Below are 12139 nucleotides of genomic sequence, written 5' to 3'. Positions count from 1 at the left end.
CGCACGCTATTTAGTCAACGAATCCCACAAGCTCATGGTTTTTAGGCTCGCTCGTCTTTTGGCAGCACAGCTGAGGATGGCCATGCTGAAACGGCGGGGTCGCAGCCCCGGAGAACGCTTCACCTCTCGGCAGCTCGGCGGCAGACGGGCCGGGCTGGCAGCACCCTCGCGCCTCGCCGCTGCGAGAGGACGTTTCGTTAAGAGGTGGGACCGGGCACGGAGCCGAGGCGGGCAGCCACGGCAGCCCCAGCTGGGGCATCAACTCTTCAACCCATTTTAGCTTCCCCACATAATGAGGCTGCCAGTTCTCCGCGCAACGCCGCGAATCCCCAAACGTCTGCAGGCGCGTCCCCACAGGACGCGGCTCTACCCGAACCTGCTCAGCCCGGCGTTGCCCGAGAGCAGACCGTGGAGCCGGAGCTGCCGACCCCAGCGCGAGCCGCCGCCAGCCGGGGCGCTTTGCCGGCGGCGAGGGGCAGGTTTGGGGAGCGGGGCTGCCGGGTGAGCGGCTCACCGCGGGGCAGCCCCGGTCACCGGCTCCCGGCGAAGCCTCTCGCAGCCCTGCGCGGGGCAGCCGGGGCGGGAAGGACCCCCGGGCACCGGGGACGGGCACGATCTCCCTGCAAGACAGATCCTGCAGCTGCCGAAACTTTAAATAACCGAGGTGTGCCCGCTCGTCGCTGGTCTCACCGCTGGTACCGCCGGTTTTCTGCACTCCAACGTTTTCCTCTTAGATTTCCCAGGACTATGGGACTATCTCAGCTCCCAGGTACCACTGCCTTCAGGAAAGCTTTATAGCCCTCATAGGCATGAAATAAAATCTCAACATCTAAAACGAGTCAAGGCTCCAAGCCCACATAACAAAGAAGCAAAACCACTTTTTTATTTTTAAATAATTCTGGGGAGGCTCATCGGTGCCTTGCAAATGTTTGAGGTTGGCGATCCTGACTCTTCTTAATGGCCTTTTACTGCTGTAAAAAAAAAATCACTTAGTTTTTCCACAGTGGTCAAAGTTAGAACCTTTTCTTCAGCGCAAAACTGTTTAACAAATGTTTTAATTAAGAAGAGTCCTGTAGCTGTTTAGGCTAGGGTTAGGTTTTAGGAGACGAGGGTTATTTGCTCTTATTTTTAAGTTACTTGAAGGAAACTAATTTTCTGTGCCTTTAAAACAGTGCAAGCTGAGAGCGGGGTTTGGTGATGCAAGTCTGAAAAAGCTCGTGCAACTGTACCCCGACGTCAGCTGTCTCCTCAGGAGCACGGATGAGTGTCAGCCCCGCCGTGCCAGGGGTTTCGGCCGCGGAGCAGTTCCCAGGCCGGGTACTGCAGGACAGAGCTGCCGCGCGGCTGCGCAGGAGCGTGTGTCCCATTAGCGCTATGTTATATAAAACGTCACTCAAAAAATTCATGATTTCAGAACAGATTAACTCCATTCGGTACTCACTCCCACTGCTAGCAGCGTGGCTAAATTTAAAAAAAAAAAAAAAAGCTGGAAGTACCTGGCAGCATGTCTCCTGTGCAGAGGAAGGGAAGTACAAACCTAAAGCACCCCACATCCCCTGGCATTTCCCTGTTCTTCTCTAAGTCAGCCCTGTTACCTCACTGACTCACCACGCGGCAGGAGGATTGGCAAATCTTTATACTTAATTTCAGAGAAATCATTGTAAATAATTTCCTGGTGACGTTCTTTTTCTTCCTAATTGGCTGGAAAAAAAAAACCGCTGGGATGGCTGTTTCCGCAGGGAGCCGACCACTGTGGTTCGGGAGCTCCAGCCGTGCAGACCCCACGGGTCGGCTCCTCGGGGCCCACAGCCGCATCCCGTGGGAAGAGCACGTCTTGGCAGTCGGGGCGGTTTGTTCAGGGAGGAAGGGACCAGGAGGAGATGGGTCAGGCTTTGGGAGGGAAGCAGCATGCTTCACTGCAGTTAGGAAATTTCCATTATAGCTCAAGTAAACTGCATAGATGTAGCACTTGCTACGAAGGCAGTGAGCGGCATTACCGGTGCCTACGGCAGTCATTTCCCACATTCGGGACATTTCTGGTCTCCTCTGTGCCGTTTGCCCTGGGCAAGGCAGCGTTCAGCCCCGAGAGCTGCTGCGGTAACCTGTGCGCAGCTCCCCCGCTGACTGCCCGGTTGGAGGGGCGATTTCCATTCACTAGCTCCGGTTTCTCCCATCCCTCACATTTTTCTCCTTTCAACTTTTTATCCACCATCCTTTCACTGCACAGACACTTTTGCTTTCAGGCTGTTTGCCCCCACCACACCAGCCAGCGCTGCCCACCACCTCCCGCAGCCGCCTCCTGCCCACGGTGCCTCCACGTCCCTCCCTGCCCCGTCCCTTCGTCGCTCCTCGGGCTCTTCTCTCTCCGCGAACACTCAGCCAGCGTGCCCATGGAGACAAAATGCTGACGGTCGAGGAGTTTGCACGCAGCGGAGCTTGCTGTGCTGTTGCTTCTGTGGCCAATTAGCCACCGTGTGTGGCAGCCACCGGAGCCCTCGCTCATCCCCACACCAGCCGCCCTCAGAGGCACAAATGGCGTTTCACAGTCTTACTCCTGCTGACGACTTAAAAAATAAAAGCACCTTGAATCACACCCAGAGTGGCAGGTAGCAATGAAAGTGCCACCCGAGCCTCTCCCATCACTAGTATTTAGGGCATCCATAAAGCCAGGGCTCCGCATGCCACTCAGCTTCCAGTCGCGAGGACCACACAGAAATCCTCATGGAAATAACCTACCGCACCCGGGCAGGGCTGACGCAGAACTACAAGAAGAGGAGAGGGCACACAAAGGCTTTACTACTGTGATCAGTATAGTGCCGGATTACATCCCTCCCACTTCTGGAATATTGGCTGTAAATATGCACAAGGTTGCGCTGGCTGGTGTAATTAGGAGCTGATCAAGGAGTGGTTTATTCCCACCATGAATAAATGAGGTCATTGCTTTGTAGGGAGCAACAGACAATTTCTTTTTCCTTTACTGTGATCTTGACTAACTGAATCACAGCTAGCAGTCGGGCTGTCTGAGGGGTGAGGTTGCTAGATTAACTCGGCAGAGGAGACGAGGAGCTTAATTTGTCAGCAACCCTGCTGGGACCATTACTGGCCAAACACACGGGCTCTCCCACAGGAGCAGCTAAATGGGCATCCCATTAAAACCCTGGGTCTGCAGCAGCCGGGGGGGTTCGGTGCTCTGCAGGGTCTCCTCCCGCATTGCCTGGGCTCGGTTTGCCCTTCAGCAGAAACCTGCGGCTCCTGGAGCGAGGGGTTTGACGCAGGGGTCCCGCCGGGACCGCCTTGGAGTGAGTGCTGGAAAGGAACCGGGAGCACGGCTGCAGGGCTTGGGGCGCTTTCACCCGCCGGCCTCGCTCTGCAGCACTGCCCGCACTGCAAAGCAAAGCTATACGTTATTAAAGGTATGGAGGAACAGAACCCAAGCGATTTCTGGGTTTGGCCTCCGTCTCTAATGCCTTTGTGTTTATTCAAACTAGAAAAGCAAAGGCACCATCCCCTGCCTTGTGAGCAAAGCAGCTCTTCACACGGCCAGCCTGGCTCACCCACCCATGGAGAGGGTGAATTTCCACCAGCTTCTGAAGGGCTCTTCTGAGAGGGTTGGGCCTGAGAACTTGATTTATGTTGAAAGGTCTTCAGTAGAATGCATCAATTTGCTGTTCTGACGTCAAGTCTGCTGTCTTTATTACATAAGGAGCCTTGAACATATTACAAATAGCTGCCCAACAAATATATATACATGTAATCATCAGCAGCTAACGAACAACAAACCAGCAATAGTAGTGTGGATCCTGGCCTGGGCTTGTACGTCAGACGCAGCAAGGCGAAAGGCACCCCAAATCGCACTGCCGTCACCCAGGCTGAGAAAAATGCAGCGAAGATGCCTCCCGCCATCCCTGCATCTGCATTGCGTCAGGCACAGAAAAATCCATAAGCTCAATGAAAAAGGCAAAACAGAGCTTCTCCCCCAGCCGCACGCTGAATTTCGGTCTCACGGGGTCAGGAGCCGATCGTCGCCATGAAAAGCACGAACCCGTCCAGCCTCTGCCCGAGGGTGCCGCGCGGTGCTGCGGGACGGCCTGCCGAGACCTGCCACCCTCCTCGCACCGCCGCCGCCTCCCACGGCGCGCGAGCCGGGCTCTGCGCTCGAAAAGCCCTAGGTGACGACGGGAGGCTTGTCACCTTGTGGCGGCTTGGAGGACACCCCACTTTTTATTTTCCTCCCCGGAGAAGCGCAGACTCTTTCCCTCGCCACCCCCCCCAGCCCCTCCATCTCCCTTTTTCCTCCCCTTCGCCTGCTGGGATCTCCTCTTGGGATGCTCAGCGCCCGCAGGGATGCGCCAGGCAAAGCGGCGACTGCTGCGAACCCACCGGTCCTGCAAAGCCAGCCCGGCTCCCGCCAGCGCGCGGCCGCCTGCTGCGGCAGGGTCAGCTCATGCTGCGCTCTTCCCCGCAGAGGTGCCCGGGGGGCACAGGTCTGATCTGCTCCTCCATCACCTCCCAAATCTCACCGCCATCAGACTTATGCTGCTGAGGCTTCGGCAGCAAACGAGCGAAGCCAAGAAAAGGGCGGCTTCGCCCGGGCACAGCGAGACCGATTCCCGGCGTGCCGCCTGGGAAGGCTAGTGAGAACAGGGCACATAGCAAAGCCCCGAGGCAAGTCACCGCGGCCAACTTCGCCTTTATGTTACAGGTATCAAACCGAAAATGCCGAACTCCACTGCAACACGGTGGTGCAGGGGCTTCCTTGGGGAGCGTCTGCCCGCAGCCCGGGGCTGCGCCACCTCCACAGCTGGACCCGGCTGGAGTGTTCGAACCAGCCCCGTCTGGAATGCTCTGCCCAAGACAATTGCAAATAACAGCGATAAAGTTATTGCCGGTGCTTGCAATTAAGTTAGCAAGACCTAATAAACGCATTAAAAACCCCAAACAAAATGCGTGAAATCCCCAATTTCTACTAGATAAACAATTCATGTATCTCCTTTAAGTAGAAGATCTGAATTACTGGAATAACAGGCTCCCTATGTTTGTCTGGCTTTTAAGTTCTGCTGCAAAAAAACACTTATTGACATAAGCGGCACTTCCTTCTTTAAGCATTTCTGCAGCAGTGCGTTAGTGATTGGATTACTCAGTGCTGTATTTTAAGTCAATTGAGTGAGATGAGTGGTAAGTTGCTACAGGAGACATTAATACAATTTTTGCAAGACTGCAGAATTGCTTTCAAATCTCATCGGGACAAGTAATTTATTAAGAGATCCCTTACAAAGTTTGGCAGCGCTTTGCTGTAGGTGTGAGCGCAACACAGCCCCGCCGAAGAAGAAGCTGCTTTGGACTCTCTGGTAAGAGGAGCAGAGGCGCGGAGCCGAGCTCCCCCGCGCTCCCTGCGAGCGCCGTGCCGGGGCGTCCTGCCAGCACGGGCACGGAGGGCACGGCCGGGACCTTCGCTGGCACCAGAGACGACGCTCCGTCCAGCCTGAATAGCGGATGTGAGCATTAAGAACATGTTTTCTAGACAGGAAAGCAACACAATTGGACAGGAATGTGTTTCTTATTTTGTTCCCACTGCATGACCTCACTTCTCTTTATTTTTGGTTTCTCCAGACCAGTCTGCACCTTCGGTTACCGTAGGTCAACGGCCCTTCCCCTTTCTGGTAAAGTCGGCTGCTTAACTTTTCAGTCTGTACTTTGTCCCTGCGAAGCTGCATCCCTTCCTCGCTGGGCTCTCCTCCATCCATCAGCCATTACGTTTTTCCCTTTAACACTGAATAGCGGGTGGCAGGGTTGGTAAGGTTTATCTGAGCTAGAGAAGGGGGATATGGTCATTTGTAGGCTGCCCTGGCAAGCCCTGCCCCGGAGCACTTCCCAGCCGTGCCTTCCAGGTCCAACTTCAATTGAGACCATCAGGAACAGAAGTCTGGGTGACCCATTTCAGGGTGAAACACGCCTGGATTTTTCTTCTGCAGCAGATGCAAAGTACATCTAAAATGAATGATTATTGTACCCATAAATTCCCAAAGGATGGAAGTCCTGACTTCTGGCCATGGCCACTCATTCCCTTCATGTAGAGAATTACAGGTCCCACGTTGCAGTGACAGATGATGTGTACAGGCAGCACTGGTAAACAACAATTTTGTTTGCTGACTTGTAGCAAAGGGAAAAACCCAAAGCCCTGCACAAAAAATGCTTTTCTAAACAGAATGCTTTTCCATGCTTCCCAGAGAGACATCAGTGGTTCATAATAAGGGAAACGCTAGTGATACTACCCAAAAAGAGCATCCATCACTGTTGTGCAAGCAACTGAACCTAAGTGGCTGATCATAACTAATCCCCAGTATCTGTAAAGGGAGGGGGGGAAAAAACATTAATTACAGCTCATAATTAACATCTGTGATGGGAAGAACAGTTTAACCTTGAAATCAGGACGAATTACATTTAGGTGCAAAGCTGCCCCCGGTGAGAGCAGCAGCAGGACCTCATTACAGACCCTTCTGAGAAGGTGGGGTTGGGACCAGGCATAGCAAACAGCAAAGATAACAACATTATTGAACAGGTTTAATTAAGCCAAGCAAGCGAGCGTTAGCTTTCCTCCAAAGCCTTCTGCTGCCTGTACAGAGGAGGAGATACCAATTGGCCTGTCGGCGAGCTGCTGGTTTTCTCTGCTTTACGTGTTCAGCACCACGCCGTGCCGACGCCGTGCCACTGGTCCCGGCAGCTCCCGCAGCAGCTCCGCAGCCCGTGGCCCGCGCCTTGCGCACGGCAGGACGGCCGTCCCCTCGCAGGGGCTGCACAGGGGGTGCAGGGGGGGCTCCCGTGTCTCACTGCCCCTCTCTACTGTGCTACGCAGCCGAATTTAGCTCCTTTAGAAAATTCCGCGCTGATTCTGCCCGGCACGTCAGTCTGATGCAGAGCCAGCTGAAGTTTGCAGACAGAGCAGAGGGTCCGAGGCCTTTCCCATTCAGCAAACAGCCTTCTCTCGTGGGAAGTTGCATTTTTCAAGTCTCTGAACGTACCAAAGCTTGTGCAGCCTGGCACCAAACCCAGACTTTTCCCGGCTGCGCAGTTCTCCCCCAGTGAGAGTCCCCATCCCACCTGCGGCTCGGGTGGCCCGGCGCTGGCTTGGCGTACCGCTCCCTCGCATTGCCCTCGGGGACGGCACCCCCCGTCCTGCTCCCCAGGCTGTCAGAAGGAAAGAACTTCACCACACAGTGCTCTGCCTGACAGACAACCTGTTCTCCAGCCCACCCTGCCTCCAAACGCCCCCCCGTCCCCAGCCCCATCCAGCCCCCGAAGGCCGGCGAGCACAACCCACCCGCGGCTGTGCCGTCACCCGCCAGCACTGGACGTGCTCCCACCAAAACCCCGTCTCAGCGCCTCGGGGGGCTGTGGGAGCCGTCAGCACGCCCCCCCCCCCCATCCCCTCCCGGCTGCCCTGCAGCTGCGGCACCCGCACCCAGCCAGACGTGGAGAGGGACACGTCTCGCCATCCCAGCCTCCGGTGAGCTCCGCGCCAGCGAAGAGGGGGCGGTCAGCGGAGGGGCAATACCCACGCCGGCCCCCATCCACGCAGCGCTGCCGGAGGGTCTGCCCGCAGGACGCCGACCGGCAGCGAGCAAACGCCCCGCTTTGTCCGACAGCCTTTGTCCTGCCAGGATCATCCGAGACCAGGCGCTGGCTGCAGGAGGGCTTTCAGGTGAGCGTGGACCTCTGGGGCCACCCCGACACCCCTCCTGTCGTCTACAGCATCGCCCCGGTCTAAGGTGCGGAATTGCTGCCGGCACACGGCACTCGCCGCGTACCCCGACCTCACTCGGCACGCGTGTGCCTGACCCGCGAAGCCCCTCGCACGCCCCTGCAGCCCGCGCCCAGGGTACCTTACAGGAGGGACAAACCGAACTGGAGGGAAAGGCAGCGTCAGAGAAGGTGAAGCTCAGAAAAACCGGCGTTACAAACCCGATTCTCTGCGAGGAGAGGTTTGCAGATGGAGGCCGTGGAGTTTTCTTCCCACTGGGTATCAATTTGTAAGGGTGAAGTTGCGTTAGTGTAGCTTTTACAGCCATTTGTCAGTCACTCCAGGGACTGTATTACAGTGAACAATCTTTTTTTTAATTTAAAAGATTTTTTCAGAAAGAGGTCATAGATAGAGTGGTGAAACAGATGTTTCCAAGGGCAATTCCTGTCCAGACCCCTACTCCTATTTCTTGAAATTGCTGCAATTATCATACCAAGAAGTGTTTCATATGTCAGGGACAAACCACTGGGGCTGAGCCAGGCAGCATTTATTAGCAGCTGACAACGTCTAGCACCAGGAAGAAAAAATTACCTGTATATTTCAAAAAACTTCACTAGTTCAAGCCACAGTGGAAACTGCCGCTTGGGAAACTGCTGATGCAGTTTTTGGTGCACACACAAGCTGTAATAAAAAGAAAGATAAAAACCAGGAACGCCTCCGCTCCCCCACGAAATGCCTCCCACTGCCCAAAAAGCTCCCGCAAGGAGGAGACCCCACGCCGTGGCACAGCACCGGCACAGCGCCGGCCACCAGTGGCCCTTGTCCCCCCTCCCCGAGACACCAGGACGGGGACCCTCCACGGCTGCTGCTGCTGCTCCGGGGGCATCCGCTGGGAACCGGCAGGGCTCCCGGGGAGGGGGTTTAGGGGGAAACCCGGGGGGCCCCCTGATACACCAGTGAAACTGTGGGTAAAGGAGGATCTGCCAACACGATTTGTACGGCAACAACATCTTACAAAGTCCCTCACATGAACCTATTGAGCAACTAAGATTAAAGAAAGAATTAAAGTAATTCCGTTTTTATGCAGACAAAAGGTTAATAATGGAAGTGCAATACTTATTTAAATATTAAAATCAGAGGAAACAGCCAATAAAACGATTCTCAAATCGGTTTAGTGCCACGGAACTCCAAATCACAAGATACTATGTTGAAGAGTCAGCTTTCAGAAAACAGAACAAACACTCCCATGGCTAAAACCAGCAACCATTGCACAAAACACCGTACCGCTCCTCGCACTCCAGACTGTAAATTAGCCATCAAGTGTTTGGGCAACCTCCTTGGTAGCCAGGCCACTCTGTAACAGTCCTTAAGAACATTCTCTGCGTTCTCCTTCAGGAGGAGCCGGATGCCGAGCCAAAAAGCTCTTCAGTCCGAGACGGGATGACTTCTGGCAGCACGGCGCCGGTGACGCGGCGTCCCATGGCAGCGCGCGCGGTGGCACGGCGCCTGGCGGGACCCCTCACGGAGCGCTCCACCGCGGCACAGCGCGAGGTCCCGCGGCGCGGCACCCGCCGGCGGGCATCGCCCCGCGGCAGCCGGAGCTCTGGCGACGGAAGGCCGGCGGTGCTGCCGCGCTGCGCCGGGGACCCAGCAGGGACGGACGCGTTCCTGGCCAGGGAGCTTTCGGGTTTTTTGGGTTCGCGATCCCTTTGCATGTTCCAGCGGAAACATAGACATTTCACAGAGAACACGTACGATCTCGCATTCTCAGTCACCTTTCGAGGGACTTCAGAAGAAAACAACATCATCTGCGGAGTAAAAGCTGAAAACCACTGAATTCTCCAACTTTTGTGCTCCGCTATTACAGACTTCAACACTTAACGTTGCTAATATAAGCTCCGTTCTCCCCAACTCCCTCTCACTAGGGCCATTACCCCAACTACATAATCCATCTAATTCGATACATACTTACACTGAGTTATTCCTGAATTTAAAAGCATCTTCACATAACTGAAATTTACACATGGATCTAACTCGAGAAAGTAGCACAGGCTCTTAAGTTTGTCTTTATGTTTTAAGATACGCTCGGGAGAGTGGCACGCACCTACACAAGTGGCTCTGAACCCCTGCGCGCTCGCACCCTCCCCTACCAGGGAAGAGACCCAAATTCTAAAATTACCCACTCAAAACGAGCATTTTCTCAGCCCACTTTGTATCAGCAGTCACTGAGTAATTCACAGCAGATCTAAGATTAGCTAATGAAGTGCAGTGACTCATCAGCCAAGCCTCTGTGCCGCTGGGAAAATTCAATTTTTCTTTAGCAACAGAGCTTCAGCTGTGGAAATTATAAATAAATACGGTTTGGAGAGGCTACGGTAACATGAGGATTCTTATTTAAAACTCATTGATACAGATATTTGTGCCTATGATGCCCTTGTAACATCACTGATCACTTGCAATAGTGCAGGATCACGCCCGGGACTTTCTGCAGCAAAGCCGTGGCTTCCCGAGCGGCAAACCTGCGGTGCCGAGCGGGAGAGGGTCCAGCCGAGCAGGAGCACGCAGTGACAAGGCACCAACCAGCAAAGCCTGATTTCGAACCACTCATTAGCTCACACCCATAAGCAAATTAAAACCATGCAGAATCATTACAGGCTTCTGCAAATGATGTTGCTGAGCAAAATGATGGGGTGGAGGAAAGTCATAAACAGAATCAAAGCAGAAAGGATCCCCACCCCCACACCAGCAACAAGATGCAAAACAAGACCAAATTTCACTCCCAGAGTAAACGCGTGCTCCGGACCCGGGTCCCACGCGTCTGCGTGCGCCCGCAGCGTTGGGACCCCCGCCGCCCCCAGTCCCCACGTGGCCGGCGTCCCCCTGCCCGGCCCCTCCGCTCTGCTCCCCACGAGCCCCCGCCGCTGCCCAGCCCGAGCTTCTCCACCGGCCCCAGAACCACCTTCACCTTTCTGCAGCCACTCCACGGGGGCCGACCGACCTGGCGTTACCGTCCCCAGCCCGCGTTTGCCAGCAGCAGCTCGGCCCCATCCCAGCCGTCCCCACGTCCATCGGTGTGCCGGGAGAGGCTGCCGCCGCCGGCGGCTGCGCCCACCACGCCTCCCGCACCGCTCACCGGAGACCCCCGCGCAGCTCCGTCGAGGGCTCATCAGCGCCTTAGGGTTAATTAGCCGCCATGCCAGGGCCAGACCGCATACGGTTCCTTACAACAGCTTGCTCTTAGGAGCAGAACAGGGTGCACGGCTCCTTTCTGCGAGGGTGGCGGGAGCCCCTTGGGCACCCTCCTCCTCCGAACGGGTGGCATAAGCAGGCAGGAAAGATGCTGCATTTCAGGGGATTCGGCCCCAGATTGTTTCCCCGTGACAGGCCGGGCAACGGGAATCCCGCTGCCCGGCACGGGGGGATTGGCGATGCGGGGTCGAGCCCCGAGCAGCAGCCCCAGCACCCGGCATGGCAGGACCCCGCGCCTCCTCCAAAACCGGACCCCCTGCGCCCCTCGGGGCCAGCGCTTCACCCTCACACGCCTTTAGTGTGACACCGCCGACACCGAGGACTTTCAGCAAAGGAAAACAAACACCCCTTCCCCCCCCCCAAGCCCATCGGTGGGGGTTGCTCCGTACTCAGTTCAGCTGCACTTAAGATTCTCTATTTCAACCATATTCTGTTTCAAGCCACATTAGGCTTTGGTTATCAAAGCCAAATGCTTCAGGTTTTGGTGTCTAATGGAAAACAGCTTATAATTTATGTGTTTTTCCTGAGAAATTAGCTTTAAAAACAACTTGCTGAACTTTGTGTTTTATAATATGCACTTAAAAAAAAATAAATTCGAGTTTAGGGGAAAGAAAATATTTTCCGTCCAAGACAGACATTTGATTGGATTAAAGCAAGCTTCCCTTTTAATTAGGCTAGCTGGAGCACCACTGGAGAGTCAGGCGCCTGTGTCTAATTCCCCGTGATGCCCATCAGCTCGGATGACCCCCACCGCCTGCGCTCAGGCCGGTCCCTCCCGCGCAAACCGGAGCTCGGGCGGGAAGCACGGACACTCGGACCGACACCGAGCAAGAGCGGGGCTGCTGCCCGGCCGGGGCTCGCGGCAGGCTTCAGCTGCGAGCTCCCTGCTGGGACGCAGGCAGGGACAGACACGCTGGGCTGCGAGGAGCGGTGGCAGTCAGAGCAACGCAGGGGGTGCCCCGGCCTCGGGGGTCCCTGCCGAGCAATGGGGCAGGCGTGGGGCAGGGGGAGCCCAGGTCCCAGCCAGCTACCGATGCCTGGGGTCTCTCCCCAGTCTCACAGCAGAGCCATTAATCCGTAGACACAGAAAAAAACGCATCAAGGCTGCTCAGAAGTCCTCTGCTACAAGCAGTAATAAAAAAAGGATAGTAG

General features: G+C 55.5%; 1 protein-coding gene across 2 annotated transcripts in view; it reads right to left on the bottom strand.

The window, feature by feature from the left end:
- The window catches only part of PWWP2B (PWWP domain containing 2B), a 90375-nt gene that overhangs the window by 48857 nt on the left and 29379 nt on the right, over positions 1 to 12139 (bottom strand). The window lies entirely within an intron of this gene.

The sequence above is a fragment of the Buteo buteo genome, chromosome 4 (genome assembly GCF_964188355.1).
Source record: "Buteo buteo chromosome 4, bButBut1.hap1.1, whole genome shotgun sequence".
In the NCBI taxonomy this organism is placed as follows: Eukaryota; Metazoa; Chordata; class Aves; order Accipitriformes; family Accipitridae; genus Buteo; species Buteo buteo.
Note: the sequence above shows the minus strand (reverse complement) of the source record. Positions and strands in the feature narration are given on the sequence as shown.